Source organism: Protopterus annectens, chromosome 3.part0 (genome assembly GCF_019279795.1).
Source record: "Protopterus annectens isolate FY-2018-M chromosome 3.part0, PAN1.0, whole genome shotgun sequence".
NCBI lineage: Eukaryota > Metazoa > Chordata > Ceratodontiformes > Protopteridae > Protopterus > Protopterus annectens.
Genome location: NC_056731.1, coordinates 730,653,247 through 730,670,495, shown reverse-complemented (window position 1 = coordinate 730,670,495; position 17,249 = coordinate 730,653,247).

Genomic DNA, 17,249 nt, shown 5'->3' with positions numbered 1-17,249 from the left:
TCACAGCCACCAACACATAGGATATGACTGACAAACACACACCTGCTATGTCTTGAAACAGAACTCCTACCTGACTACCTTAACAGACAACAGCATTACACAGTTACAGAATGCGCTATCGAGATTACTGGGTCACAGCAATCGCAGAGGTGTATTCCTAGGTGGGTGACATCATCAGCCTTGCCAAAGTTGAGTATAGGAATTGTATGGAGTGTGAGTACTCTAAAAAGCATTGCTCTGTCCACCGGCAGGCGGACACACACACTTAGCATGTCTGGGATTAGAACACCGACCTACCTACTTTATCACACTACAGCATTATGCAGTTACAGAACTTGCTATCGAGATTACTGGGTCACAGCAATCCCAGAGGTGTATTCCTAGGTGGGTGACATCATCAGCCTTGCCAAAGTTGAGTATAGGAATTGTACGGACTGTGAGTACTCTAAAAACATTGTTCTGTCCACCAGCACACACACACACACACACACACACACACACACACACACACACACACACACACACACACACACACACACACACGCACACACACGTGATGGGATCAGAACACCTGCCTATCTACAGATCACTATTACAGTACTATGCAGTTACGAGTTATTAGAACAGGGATTAGAACACCAACCTAACTACTTTATTACACTACAGCATTACGCAGTTACAGAATGTGCTATTGAGATTACTGGGTCACAGCAATCCCAGAGGTGTATTCCTAGGTGGGTGACATCATCAGCCTTGCCAAAGTTGAGTATAGTAAATGTACGGAGTGTGAGTACTCTAAAAAACATTGTTCTGTCCACCAGCAGACAGACAGACAGACACACACACACACACACGTGATGGGATCAGAACACCTACCTATCTACAGATCACTATTACAGTACTACGCAGTTACGAGTTGTGCCACAGAGATTACACTTTCCAAGGCAGTCATCATGACCTTCGAGGATTGCGGACATCAACAGGGATGCTGACAGTTAAGATGTACATAGCTGTGAGCCTGTGTGTTGAATGTAGGAGTCCATCCCGAACAGGAGTATGCCCTTCTGTGGAATGGACGACTACTATCAATATACAGGGTTACAATCGCCATGCTCATACACATAGAAGCACATAACTTACACAAGGTGTTAGTGGGCATGCTCATATACTTAGTAGCAATGGGCTGTTTGGAATGCACTATGAGTCCAAATACACAAGTTATACTGGGCATGCTCATACACTTAGTAGCATAGGGCTGTTAAGGATGCATTCTGATTCTAAACACAGAAGGCCACAGTGGCCATGCTCATACAGTTAGACATACAGAACATGTTGTAATGGTCTCTGGTGTTAGTAGTTGTCATTGTTAGCAGGAACGCTGCTCTACATGTATCTGACACTGGTCATCTACACAACATCTGCTGCTGTCCATCACCTAAGATGTATCAGTCTATACCAAGCACAATACTACCACTCGCAGTGATTTCATGCTAGGAATAGCAACTGCTTGACCAACACAATGAGCCAATGTCCTGCTGTAATTACGAGGTTGTCCAGTGTCTGTCAGTCTGGGATGACATGACTGACAGAAGACAAGCCTTTGTCACAGATCACATGCATCCATGATTCAAGGGAGTGGTGATAATACCTTGTTTGCATTTGCCCATATAGTGCCATTCCAAGGCAAATGACCTAAACACAGGATAACGCCGTGACACCTAGAAGACAATTGCATTGCATGCTTATGCTGACCAGTGCTAGATGTGTTGCTGTCACAATCACAGCTGCTCACTGTTGAACCTACAATGGGGAGTGCTGACATCTGTGCAGTGAGGAATACCTGGCTGAAGGCTCTGTTGTGCACAATAGCACTACCACCATATAACACAGAACCAGACATGTGGGCCATGACACTGGTACGGGCCACTCCAGGTGGTGGTGTCCCCACATTCATAATGGCTACTCACATGTACAGACCAGTACTCCAACATAAGTCATCGCAGATGAGCCAGGTGCAGGTCACAGTGTCAAAAGCTGCATTCTAGGATGCAATCCTCAGACACCACCATGTCCTCAGACCACCAACACACATCCATACATGTGGTATGACATGTAATGGTACAACACCAAGTAACCTTTGACTGGTGGACTGTACCTAGCCCTACAACAACTGTGCAGAGTACCCATGTTCTGACACAGTTGCATTATGTGTTATGCAATGCAATGTTACCACTGTTTGTAACCAGGTCAGCTGTACACATACCAGGGTCCCTTGGATATTGACAGCATTAACAGATGACTGTTGCTGTGCACTATTCAGTGTGTACACAGCCTGACATGAAGCTATGATTGCACGAGATGTTTATGTGGGGAGCAATTTATTTTGACATTTGTGTAGGATATAACCTGGAATGTAGACAGGTCCCATGCAACCTGTATGTATGGCATTAGAGAGTGCAGCTTATACCTGCATAGTTGTTATTACAGGGGCTCTGTAGTGTACATGGATATATGAATATGTACCTTTTTTGGGGGGCAGTGCATTTATGTTATCCAAGACCTTATCTGGCTGAACAGGTGCTATTTCCATAGGTGCAGTACTTCTCATGACATAGTGCTGTGAAGCACAGCAGGTCTTGTTGTTGCCATTATGTTTCATGACACAGCTATGGAATCCTCTGTGTTTGGCCTCATAATATGTGGATGAGTAGTTTCACAGTAGCTTTGCGTGGCATTATATGGTGTATCTGCATCTTACTGAGGCTGACCATGGATCAACTTCCACTCATGTGTTGACCCTTGCAACAGTTACTACCTTCTGTGGTACAGTTTAAGGCAGGGTACCACCCGTTTGCCTTCATGGTTGTATTTGTTTGAATCCTGTTTCTGTTTCAATGGCATGATCAAAGCACATATGTGAGTGCCTAAAGTGCATTTGTGTAGGACCCAGCATTTGCACATGCATTGTACATCTGCATGGGTGCCATGACAGTCACCACTTCGCTCTTAAGGAGCATAACATTGGCTTTGAAGACCGACCATGTGTGGCATACTGTTAGACCTGTTGGTGTGACTATGGTGATCCAGGTCATTGGTGTTGATGACATCCAACATGCATTGAGCACGTGTTGGTACATGATGAGTCTTCCCAGTTCATAATGGGATAGCTGAGTGGCCATGATTATGGTGTCCTGTCTCACAACTGGTATTCCCCATTACAGCACAATGACAGATGGGATTTCTGAGGCATGGTGGATGATCTGTCACAAGGTGCAATTTGGATTACACTTTGGCACAAAGGTAGTTGCTCAGCATAATGCATCTTACGTTGTGCAAGTGCAACATGCGTGGGGGTGTACTTATCCCTCAGGAAGTTGGACACACCTGTGACCCATGTGTTTCAATAAAGGATGTTGGGCAAGAGGTGAGGTATGTGCTATAACATGGTCATGCAGGGGTGCTCTCCAAAGCGTTGAACCATATCTCAATCACTGCACAGATATGTTCTCCACATTTCAGATTGCTGTAAGTGAGTCCATATTGAGTACCTGATTTGTATCATTGAGTAGCAAGACCCACAGTTTATTTCTTGGCTGTCCCTGTTGCACCAGTGGATTTTCACTTGAACCTGGCATGATGAGGGCATTATAGGGGAAGCATGGGCTGTTGACAGTATCCAGATTCTCAGTGGTGACAGGTGCAGGCCCTGTCTGGCAAAGCATCATGGTCTGTCAACCATGTTATCCCAGGCAGAGAGATGCTGGATACTCTTTGAATTACACCAGTACATTTCACGATTGTGGAATACAATCCTTGTCCCTTTACTGCTGCATCATTCTAGCCACTGGCAGAATGCTACCCAGGACTTGGGACATACCCGCATGGGTTACATGAGCTGACAGTTCCTACATGTGTTTCCATGCAGTCCAGGCTACTGCATCACAGGTCCTGCACAACAACATAGCAGATGCCAAAGACATGTGTATAGTTCTAAAGGTGGTCAGGAGTGTATGGGTATGTGGATAATCATGGCAGACAGACAGTTGACAGTATGTTTGCCCTTATATAGCTTGGAGTGTAACATAGTGCTAGGGTTTGTGTTCACAAATGAGTACTGTTGGCCATGTTTCCATCCACGTGTCCTGAGGTGTGACACAATTATGCAAACTATGTCGTACAGTCTTTGTATTCTGTTGTCTGTCTATTCCAACTTGGGAGGCCTCTTGTTTGGCCAGATACTTAAAGGCCTCTGTGGATGTGTGTGATATCTGGTGGAATGTGTGTGTGTCCTTACTGTGTTCTGGTAAGGGTATGTGTTGGTTGTGGTGATGAGATGCATGTGTTAACCTACACCTCTTGACTGTCTAGTCCAGTCATGGGTGTAGTATGAACTGCCTCCAAGATCACCCCTGAAGGTGCATCCCAGACAATGTGTGAGGTGTGGTGTTAGGTGGGTTTGGCAGTGTACATGGCATAGAGATTGCATTCCCCCAGGATGGCCACATACACAAAGCTGACATTAGTAAACACCAGTAGCTGAGAAGTGAACATGCCTGTATGAGCATTAAGTACTACAAGTACCACGTGCTGTATTTAGTATACTTACTGCTTATGAAGATGTTTTAGACAGTGATGCTCACATGTAAATATTTGAGTTATGGATGTGGCAGCACTTGCTATTACAGAAACATGGTAGCTACCTTTAGTAGCACTCCCCCTCTGAGGGCCACATCACATCCTGATAGTTGATTACAGATAATGCAAGTGTGAACAGGGCTGTATCCTTGTCTGGGTATATACTCATATACCCAGCAGAACCATGAGCTCTGTTGGGCACAGACACCCACTCCCCACACAGAGTCAAATATCAATAGACTCTGCTGCCACTATCGGCATGATCAGGATATAATCAGATAGTGTACGCCATCACCTATGAAGCAGCTATTACACATGGGCAGCAGTTTCCTATATCTTACACGCCTACTGCAGATGTCACACTGGAGTTAAAGATGATATGCACCCTGTTTCATTACCAGTACTGTCAACATATTTCCAAGCAGCTGTTAGTCTGGCAATGAGAGGTTAGGCTACACAAATCTACATGTTCAACTAGTGTGTATCTACTGTCAATATCGACTCTATATAGATGTGCACATAGCCACTTGGCACAGCCCTGTAACAAGGGTCAGTACACATTTGCAGAACATGTACACATGCACAGTTGTCATTGCTTGCAAACAATAGTAGAGAGGTGGATATTAGGCAAGGTGAACTTTTAGGCAAGGCTCATAAGACAAACTCACCACCATACGTAGCACAAGTTACCAGAAACTGAGGGTATTGCTACTCAATGGCAGAAGTCTAAACCTCAAATTGCACACACTCGAGGCACTCCTCAGTATGGAGAACATCGATACCTGTGCAGTAACAGACATCCGATTTAAGGCTCCAGAGAGCACCCCAGCACCACCAGGCTATAACTCATACCACACCTTTCAGCCATAGAACCCGGACTGGAACATAAAAGGCGGGGGTGTATCCATATTCATCAAGGATACTCACATCTCCAGGTTAGTGGCGCAGCACGATGCATCAGAGATCATCCAAGTGCAACTGACAATGGGCAACACTGCAATCCAAATTTTAGCTTGCTACAGATCACCCACCATTACCCAGGACCCAGATTCCGCATTTCCTGGGACACTGGGAAATATGCGGGTCCTACCAAACACCCTAATACTGGGTGATTTCAACTACCCAAACATTAACTGGGAGAACTACTCGAGTACTAACTCCCTTGCCCAGTGCTTCCTAGACTTTCTCAACTTAAATGCCCTGGAACAACTGGTCTACACCCCCACCTGAGGGAACAACATATTGGACCTGGTCATCACCAACATGGACGACCAGTGTTCCACACCTGACGTCAACCCCTCGCTGGCTAGATTAGACCATAGACTAATCACTCTGGATATTCACATTCTGCCCACAACCCCAAACAAGGAAACCACCATGAAAATCTTTTCCAAAGCAGACTTCACATTGCTTATGCCCGAGGTGGAATGGTTCACAGCCCCCACGCCAATGGACAATGCTGTCCAAGATGCTGAAACCTATACAAAAGCACTCTATGATCATCTGCAGGAATGCACGGATCATGCTATCCCAAGTCTAACCTAGACTCACTCCTCCAAGAACAGGAAACCGGTCTGGTGGACCCTTGCCATACACAGGCTCTACAATAGTAGGAGGTAATTACTACAGATAAGAATGAAATCCCTTGAAGGACAGACATCCCTAATCAGTATCAGCAAGAAACTATGATCCCTCATGAAATCATCCAAGGCTAGCTTCAAAAGACAATTTCCCAAGGACCCTACAGACAACCACAAAGCGTTCTTTAGCTATGTCAAGAACCTAAGTGGGAACTTTCAGATCTGCTCAGAGTTGGTGCAGACAGGCACAAAATACACTGAATTGACTGATATTGACAACATTTTGGCAGACAGGTTCAGTACAAACCTCACACCCCTCTCAACCCCTAAATGGCCCTTAACCATACCAGAAGAATGTACGGCCCCGGAAATCACCAACACACAGGATAAAACAGCCCTATCCAAAGCCACAAATACAGCCTCAATGGGACCGGACAGTGTCCCAGGCTGTGTCTTACATGAGCTCCAAACGAACTAACCCCTCACCTAAACACACTGTTCAAACACAGACTCTCTACAGGCTACATACCCACAGAGTGGCACACAGCAACAGGTATCCCACTCCACAAAGGTGGCACCACAACGGACCCTGGGAACTATTGCCCTATAAGCCTGACTAGCCTGGTCTGCAAGGCTATGGAGCACATCATCATGGAACTAATTAACAAAGACATTGGGAACCTCCAGACACTCGACCCAACCCAGGTCTGCTTGATTGAGTGCAGATCATGCCTACTGAACCTGTGTGATGCCTTACAGTCACCTAAACTTTAGGTGTGGGGTGTGGTAGTTCACACATACTACCTGGACCTCACCAAGGATTATGACACCAATCCCCACCCAGGTATTGTTTATAAACTCACTAGCCAGTACATACACCCATACATCACAGGTTGGGTTGCCAACAGGCTTACACACAGAACCCACATGATAAGCCTAGCAGCCTCCAGGTCCAACTCTTAACCTGTCACAACTGGTGTCCCACAGGACTCAGTCCTGGGACCCCCTACTGTTTGCCATATACTTCTCAGAGGTACGGGCAAACACAAGTGGACTACAGCAGACCATGTTTGGCAATTACCGCAAACTGGGAGCCATAATTGACAGTCCAGCTGTCACAGACATCCTTCAAGAGGCCTCACATAGACCAACACAGGGTGTCACAGTCATGGCCTCCAGCTAATAGCCACAAACTGCATGGTCATTCCATGTTGGGAAAACTAAACACCCACATATTAACACATGAGTGGCAGCCACTTTAATACAGATGAGGCAATGGGTAGGTGGGGACCATTAGATAGTGATCTCTCCTTTGACAATCATATCTCCAAAGTAATTAGGCCATCGTTCTATGTAGGCCATCTGATTACTTAAGGGTTCGCATCTAGACACACTGAGGTTATTGTGCCCCTTTACTCATCACTCATCAATCCCATCTTCGAGTATGATAACCCATTTGGGATGTACCTCAGAAGACACATCCAACAGCTGGAGGGTCTACGAACATACCTCGCCAAGAGCATTACTGGCCTCAGACATGTGTCCTATGCTGCCATACTGCATGAACTCTTGCATTACACAGTGGCATCTCGTTTACTCAGAGATGATCTTTGCTGCCCAACAAAGCCATGTCCAAGTCAGGCTTAATGGATATGCTCTACCTATGGGAATCCATGTCACAGTGAGCCACACACTGTAATGAGCTAAACCTTGCCACAACCATAACTGGAAGACGCTGAAGTGACAAATTCCTGTCACAGGTACTCCCCATGCTTTGGAACTACATCCCTGATGACATTATATGGAGCCCCTCACTAACACTCCAGGGACACCTTGCAGAGTGGATGGGGAACAGTGGGTACACCCCAGGGATCCCACAATTGGCTCTGGTCCACAGAGGGACAGTTAGTTAATCAATGGGGTGGCAACAGCTGACACATTTCGGCTAGGCATATGAATGGCCTCAGGCAGTTAGCCAAGTACCTACCTATGTACCTATGAACCTATACATGCAATATCAGCACATGCTGATAGTTTAATTTAGTGTTCAGGTGTTGACTTACCTTGACTTACCTTGTGCCAGTAGTGGTGGTGTGTGCAATAGTTGAGGGCTGCCTATGTAGTATGCACACAGTAGATTACCTATACATGACAATTTATAGGTAGTCTTGTGTGTGTACCATCCATGCTTACTGTGTGCGCAGGTGGAGAAGGGTGTCAGTCCATAGGTGCCTACACTGTCAGTGTGTGTGCTATACGTTCTCTCTTTGCCAAGGCATGGGCATACTGGGCATGCCTCCATCTGCTTACTGGGGCTGGCTCAGGGTGTTCGTCGTCTGAGTACCTCTGTGCCTGTGGGGCCCTTGGCAACAGTGGTGGGCTGTGAGGGCCTTCACCATTCTGTCCCTGCTGCAGCTGTTTCTGCAGGATCATATTGTGCAGCACGGCACATACTATGAAGATGTGGGCACACATGCCTGAAGGGTACTGCAAGGCTCCGCCAGATATGTCCAAGCAATGAAACCGTGATTTCAGCATCCCAAACACACACTCTATGATGATTCTGGTTTGTGTGTGTGCCTCATTATGGTGTTCTTGCATGGGTGTGTGTGCATTTCTGATGGGAGTCATCATCCATGGTTCCAGTGCATAGCCAGAATTCCCCACCAGGTGGCCATATGGGATGTCCCCCCTGGCAAATGCCTGATACAGCTGTGAGGCATGCCAGATGTGGGAGTCATGATAGCTACCAGCACACACATACATGATAATGCCCTGGGCATTGCACATGACCTAGCAGTTGATGGAGGGTATCCTTTGCAGTTTATGTAGTGCCTGTCCTGCACAGCAGGTGGTGATTTGATGTGTATGTGCGTGCAATCTATTGCACCCAGTACCTTCGGGTATTCTGCCACACGGTATAAGACACGCATATTGCTGGCCAACTCCTCCTGTGTTCAAGGGAAGTATATATGCTTATTGGCATGTGGTAACATGGCATCCAGGAACTGGTGGAGTACCCTGGATGCAGATGCCTGTGAGACCCCCAGGATATCCCCAGTTGGTCTTTGAAAGGTACCTGTGGCTAGTATTCTCAAGCTTACACATACCTTTGTGTCCACTGGGATGGGTTCCCCTCTGTTATTTCTCACTCTGAGGTGTGGCCAGCACAGCTCAACAAGTTGCTGTATGGTGTCCCTGTCCGCCCAGTAATGCTCTACTATCTCCAGATCATTTAGCCCTTGGTAGGTTACCCTTGGTCTGAACACTCTTCTCCTCCTCCAGTGCCTGAGGTGGTTGTCAGCATCATCCTCCACAACACCTTCAGTCTCCAACACATGCTCGTGAATCAAAACTATGGCAGCCCCTAACATATACATTTTAAAAGTTTCCCACCTGTTTACACCGATGGTGCAGAGTGTATGGGAATACACAAGTGTGTGTGAGGTGCTTACACACTTTATACTATTGTGCTATGGATGCTGCTGATGTCATTGGGTGTGTATGTGCAATTCCAGCTGCAGGGTATCTTAATTATGGGTTTTACATCGAGTACTGCAATTGTGGGGCCTTTGGTGTTGAATTATGCTTGCCTGCCGTGATTTATCTGTTGCCCTTTATTTCACTTTTCAACCCAAATCCCCTCCCATTGACAGGCATGCATCCAGCTGCCGGCTTTCTTGTTTTGTACTTTCCCTACCCAGGAATGTGTTACGAAATGTGTTATGTAGCTGATCTACTGCAATTTTGCTTTGTTCTGCTGTGACAGTTCTGTTTTCTTTGCAGTACGGCACCTCCCCTTTCCTGTTCTGCAGGTAGCTGCTAGCAGCGTTGTTAGCTGTTGCCAATGGCCAATTATGGGTTCCTAGGTGTTAATTACTAATTTGCACTCCTATTTCCATGCTGCAGCATTTCCTTATCTTTTTCCTGTATCCTTCCTGTTTCCACTCTGGTGCGTGCCGCGCACAGCCATTTACCGGGTTTACAGTGCATTTTCATCCATGTTCACATGCACATTCGGTTACCTTGTGTGCTATCAGCTAAGCAAAGCTATGGCTACTTCAACACACCCCTATCCTGCAGCTTTGTTTAGCAACAGGCAAACCAGGTTAGCAATTCTCCAATGTGCTTATAGCAATTGTGGCACACCTCTCTCTTGATGTCATTTTTATCTCAAAGGCTCACCTCGGTGTCATAACGCTACTCTGTTTTGTGCATCCTTACACCAGCGGGAAATCTGCGATTCACTATTACTCCTCTCATTTGCATGGCATTGCCTATTAATTCCTAGCTACTGTGCATAACATTGTCACTGCCCCTTAGCAACCCTTGCACCATGAGTATGGTGTAGCATGCCTGCCACTGACTATTATGGGGAAATCGTGATATGTGTTTCATTGCAGTTTTATTCTATATTTTTATATATTCCTTGCGATCCCCTTTGCGCACCGATGCCCTGCGCTTTAACTTCACATTAGTGTGGACATAATATTAAATGTTCTTTTTCATATTTTGTGCATGTTGTTTTATGCCAATGGCTATATATTTAGCTATTGGCATATATTAACAGTATAATACATGAGCCGTCATGGCTCCGATTTTATGTTTGAGAAATGTAAACCATTTTTTTCAGTTTACATTTCTGCATGCTTACACTATACCCGCACCACTTCCTGAATCACTATATACCTTCATTTGCATGCTACACTGCTGCACATGGGGTGATTAGCATACAGGCACCGGGAGCTGTGTGGGCGTAGCGTACGCAGGTAGTGCATGTGGAAACAGCTCATACCTGAATCTCTCGACGGCCATATTTGGTGATAGATCGCCGACGCTACGCCTGCACCTGGCGCAAGCTTCATGAATCCCGGGGACTGTTCTTGCAGAGGTCAGAGCAATCAGTAAAACTGTTTTCCTTGTTAAGAACCTCAAGTTAGCTATGTTAGCTGGCTCAGATGGAGCAAGTATTAGCTTCCCTAGCACAAAATAAAGATCCCAAGGATGGTCAATCTATTTTCTTGGAGGCCTCTTATGCAAAACACCTTTCAAAAACATTTTGACACGATGCTGCAATGAAAGAGGAGGATCCATGGGCAGACATGCTGAAATGGCCAATAAATGAACCTTGATAGAGGTGTAAGAAAGGCCAGAGGATAGCAGTTCACACAAATATTGTAAAACCAGAGAAAAGCTGACCCTGAATGGGTGATGATTATGTTTTTGGCATGAACTACAAAACTTTTTCCATTTGTTGATGTATGATTTTCTAGTAGCAGGTTTTCATACCTCCATTAGTTCCTGCTGCACATCCTCAGTAAAGAGGTACCTAAAAGGAATTAAGACCCTATTACCAAAGCAGACAACTGAAGCTGATTGGTGTCTGGTTTATCAAACACCTCTGTTCTTGTGTGAATAGATCCAGTCTGTGAGGGAGCTTTTAGTAATTCCACCAGACTATTTCCAAAAGAAGGGAACTTCATGGTTGCTTGGACCAAAAGGGAGTCACCATGATGATCTTGGGGGACTCCTTCTGAATTTTCAGAAGTACTCTAGGGTGGAAAAGCATACAGCAGTATTCCTGTTTAAGGAAAAGGAAAAATCATGTGCCTTTCAGGCCTTCTTGCTTGGAGTTGTGGAGCAGAATTTTGCCAGCTGATTGCTCAGAGAGGAGACAAAGAGGTCTGCTTGAAGAACTCCGCACAGATGGATCAAATATTGGAAGACCCCCAATTTTGTTTCCATTCATGAGGGTCTGCCCTTGTCATGCTCACATTGTCTGCCACACAATTTAGCTCTGACAGAATGTATGATGCCTATAGAATGAGATTGTGCTGTGAAGCTATATCCCAAGCTAACATGGCTAGCCTGCAAATGGTGCATGACCTGGTTCCCCTCACTTGCTGATGTACCATATGATTGCGGTATTGTCTGTTACAACTTAAAGAGGTTGTTGGGACCAAAGATGATTCAGAGTCAAGAGCTTTGATCAGGGCAAGCATGTCTTTTATATTTATGTGCTTGCATCTGTCCTTGATGTCCCACACACTCTGCACTTTTATCCCTCTTGAAACTGCTCCCCAAGCAAAGTCAAAGGTATCTGTGGTGACTGACTGCTTTAGAACAGGGAGGGGAGAAGGGGAGACCTGGATTTAGGGATATCTGTTGTCTCCAATAAGTGATATCTCCTCTGACAGACTCCAGCACTGGGATTTGGAAAGATAAAGAGTGTTGATGCTGGGACCAAAGAGATTTCAGATACCATTTCATCTTTCTCATGTGGAGAAAGGGGTATCAAGAAGCCATGAAACCTAAAGTCCTGAGGTATTATTGCAAACGACTGAAGTCTGAATGAAAAACTCTAGAAAGAGATCTAGATATAGATCAAATTTATTCTGTGGAAGAAAAGCTCTTTGAACTGTGGTGTCTAGTAGACATACCAGAAATCACGTCCTGTGAGAAGTAGTCAAGAAAGACTTTTGAATGTTCTCTTGAAATCCCAGCTTGTGTAAGATACCCCCCCCCCCGAGAGAGAGAGAGAGAGAGAGAGAGAGAGAGAGAGATTCCTGACCCTTTGAAAAAGATTCTGCAAACATAAATAAGTTGTCTAAATATTGAAAAATGCATATACCCTGTAATGAGCTCTAACTGGAGCTAGACACTTTGTGAACAACACCCTTGGTTTATAGGCAAGTACTAGGCTAATTGTTCTTGTGGGCCATTTTAAGCTTAGTCAATTTCTCTAAAGGTGAGACTCAGACTTGTATCTTTTAAGATAAAAACCTTAAGCATTAGGCCAACCAGTCCAAAAAGTAAGGCAAAGAATTGATAATGTGGTCCAGACACACAAAACCTAAATCTAAATCTAGTGTTACCGGGTAACTTCAATGAAGAAGAAGAGGTAACAGGTTGTGAAGGAGCTTCATTTTGAAATTGGGCACTTTCACAAGCAGGTTTAGAAAAGAAGGACCCAGAAGTGGTGTCTATGACTTTCATTCTATAGCACTAAAAACATCCACAAATAAAATCCATTTCCCACCTGTATCATACCCTGTGACAGCATGTGATGAAGGACAGGTGGAAATAAAATAATCTGGTCAGGAGGATGAGGAATTACTCCATGGAAAGGATGAATTTCCAGTTTCTTCAGAACCTATTTGTCTGAAAGTAACTGTTGCCAAAAAGGAAAGTGTTGATTTATACTTTTTGGAAGACAAAAGGGGGTACCAGGGTGGGTGGTGGTGTGGGGGGGGGGGCAAAGTTCATTCTGACTTATTGGACTGTCCTTGGTTTTTGGAGTTTTGAGAATTCTTCTTGGAACCACCTAGACAATTTTTCTTAAACATCTGTTTATCTGCATTTTGTAGAGACTGATTACCAAAACTGGATGAGGAGTTTGAAAATTTCTTAGAAAATTTGGAAAAGGAGGGATGAAAAATCTTGAGTGTCCTTGTATCAGTTTAGTCCTTTCATCACATGTCTTGATTACCTCTGCATTAGAGGGCCCAAAACTACATCTGTATCCAAAGGAGAATTTAAAATCTCATTTTTAACATCACCTGGGAAGTTCTGAGAATTCAGCCATGCAAACCTCCTCAAAAATGTACAAGTGGCCATACCACTTGAAGAAGTATCAACAGAGTGAAACACATGCTGTATACAATGAGTAATGACTTGAGCAATATAAGAAATTACATCATTTAAAGGAGATGTTTCCCTCACAAAAAGAAACCACAGATAAAACATTCCTCATACTTTCATAGTTAGTCAGAACAAACCTTAACATGAGTCTGACATTTCAAAATTCTGAAAATCAGAGTTGCAGAAGCATACCCTTTTTTCTTCATACTTACCAGTAATCTTCCCATCCTTATCAGAAGCAGTAGAATTGGAATTAACTAAGTGTTTAGCAGCGGAAGAATTAACTAAAAGTATAGCTGCTGGATCAGGTTTGGGAAAAGTATATAAAACATAAAAGGTTGAGGAACTTCATACATTATATTTGCCTTTTTAGGAGCAGCTGGCTGACTATCAGGAAAATTGCAGGCAGTTTCATACACATTCTCTAAGTCAGATAAACTGGCGGAATGGGTGCTGGTTCAAGAAATTCCTTCTGTAATAGTTCATAGCATTTTCTGAGGGACTGAGAAATTTCAGTATCCTCCCACTGAAAGCACTGACGCATTCTAGAAACAGTCTCAGAGGAAGAGAAATTTCCCACAAGGAGAATCAGAAACAGAGCTCTCATCTGAGTCTGAATCAGAAATCTGACAAAAAATCCTGTATCTGAATCCTCCTGTCCAGATACAGAATTTTAATCTCTTCTGGAAAGGAAGTATCCTTCTTTTGTTTATCATAAACTACCTTACAAGAAGGATCAATAACCTCAATTAAGCCCTGAGCTAGACCCAGTAAACTATTCCTTTGTAATGAAGCTTGAGGTGGAGCAAATACATGCATAGTTTTCTCCTTCTTTTCAACTGGAAAAATGGGGCCAACCATGTTATTAGTTGCAGCAGCAGCTTCCCTAGGGATGTGCACAACATTCTGATAAAACAGAGAAGCCTTCCTTATTCCCTCCCCCAGGACTGGCAAAAGTGGCTCTCCCTTGCCCACTGACGGGACTCCAATAGCCACAAAGGATGCAACTAACACCTGGTCCATAGTGGCTATAAGTGCTACACCAGTAGGATTCAGTGTAAAAGATGAGTGGTCTGAAGAACAACAAATTGCCACAGCAGAGTCACCCACCTGTCCTTGGGGCAAATTGCTAGCATGCTGTGGTGGCAAAGGCTGTTTGTTTAACTTTTCATTTTGTGGCTGAAAGTAAGACTGACCATGGGACCAACAGTTTGTTTCATTTTCAAGCCAAAAATTGTGTCTCTTTCCCAGGGAAAACAATCAGCACATGTCAGTTAAAATAAAAAGTCTTTAAAAGTCACATTTTCCAAAACAAAACACAGTAAAAACACTCTAAAACACTATGCCATCACCACAAAGTAAAATAAACACAATTTCTCCAAATAAAAAAATGTTTTTCAGTTACTTTATACAGCTTTTAAAATGACAGGAAAAAATAATGTTTCTGTTTAAAAGTACAATGCTGTCTCTTGACAGTCCATTAAAACACAAACTCCTAGCTTTGTAACAACTTTCCTGAAGAGGAAAGTATAAATAATAAGCATTATTAAATGGAAGTTTTGTTTTCCCCAAGGGGAACTTATCTGGCCAGTAAATGAAAAGCACAAGCTGACTGTCAATCCTTGAAGCCTCAGAGAGGCCTACACTTCAGTTACAGTAAAGCTCTGAAGGGCTTGGTGCCCAAACATGTCATTTAATCATCTCAGCTCAAGCTGCTTGACAGTTTGGGCTCATGGAAGATGTCGTGATGCTCTGGAAGCTGGCCAACTGTGATATGCTTGGCAGGATATAACCCATAATGCTAAGGCTATTGCAGCAGTGATCAATATGATGACCAGCACCATTTTGTACATTGTGTACTCCATGTCACCACTGCTGCACATCCATTCCACAGATAAGAGTATACTGACAGACATTCCTACATCACATTCTGTAAGTCAGTGGAATTTAGGCATGCGCACTAACATGCTATATGTTGTCCTGTATATTGCCTTGGAGACACAGATGTCACCTATAAGTGGCATACCATGCTATAGGAGTGTTGTTGATCATACACAGCTGTTACATTGTTGAGCAATATGACACATATGTACATGTGGTTTCCTTTAATGACTGTGACAGGTGTGACAAATAGACACTCAGTGCAGAGGCCTGTCTTGTAAGGTTTCTTTGCTGGTATGGCTGCATGTTACATCATGTTTCATGTCCATGTTTTCCTACAAGAGGAACCACAAAAGGATAAACCCCACTTCTGAGCAATGCCAACTACAACAACAGGCACCACTGGAGACAGTCAAGCATGATATGAAAGAAACAGAAGTACCTGCACCACCAATGCAACATACAGCGCAAGACTTCATTTATTCATGACCTGTGGACATTTCATTGTCATCAACAACCAGTTCCATGAGGAGATGTGGCAGGCTGCTCATGATGTATTCCAGGACCAGATGCCGATGATGTTCTAAGAATTCTTTGGTGAAATGGCCACATCATGCATTAAGCATTCCAGGAAGCACTTGCTCACCTTCCCAGGAATGCTCAGTCCTCCAGAGAAGGTATTTTTTATGGGTCTATATCATATGAGTGAATCGCACAAATTGCGAACGCTCATAATATAGAATGCACCGGACCTCGAAGTGTTTTTCTGAGATCGCGGTACAGTGAAGAATGGGATATTTGCCCTTTCCTCACTGTAGTGCAATCTCAGAGTTGGAATATATATTTAGCGGGGGGTGTGGAAGTTCGAGGTCTGATATTATGAGCGTTTGCAATTTGTTTGATTCGCTCATATGATATAGACCCCTTTTTTACCCATAAATAACACATATGTCACCTATATTCCCAGACCACATACTCAAATTTAGTCCCTCCATCAAATCTCCCAAGAACAAGTTCTCAAATAACTATTCAAAGCCAAGCACATTACTTTTAAAGGGCAGAATAATATACCAGGCTGCCTACTGCTCAGTCTGAAACATGACTTGTCAGTCCCCTTCCAGAGGCTAGACCTGGTAAAAGGCTGTGGAGAGCACCCCAGCCATACTGGGTTACACCTCCTTCCACACGTTCAGGCCACAAACTGAAGGCATGAAAGCTAAAGGAGGCAGTATATCAATTTTTATTAAAGATAAATATACTTCCAGATTGGTCAAACAGCATGATTCCCTGGAAATACATAGGTGCAATTAACTGTCGGTAGGACACCTATTCAAGTCATTGTCAGCTACAGGACCCCCTCCATGAATGAGGACACCAACTCTGCCTATTTGGATCTGCTTGAGTCTATGAAGATACATCCGAACACCATGGTTTTGGGTAACTTTAACTACCCATCTATTGACTGGGTAAATTACTCATGCTCAAACTCACTTGCCAAAAGGTTCCTTGACT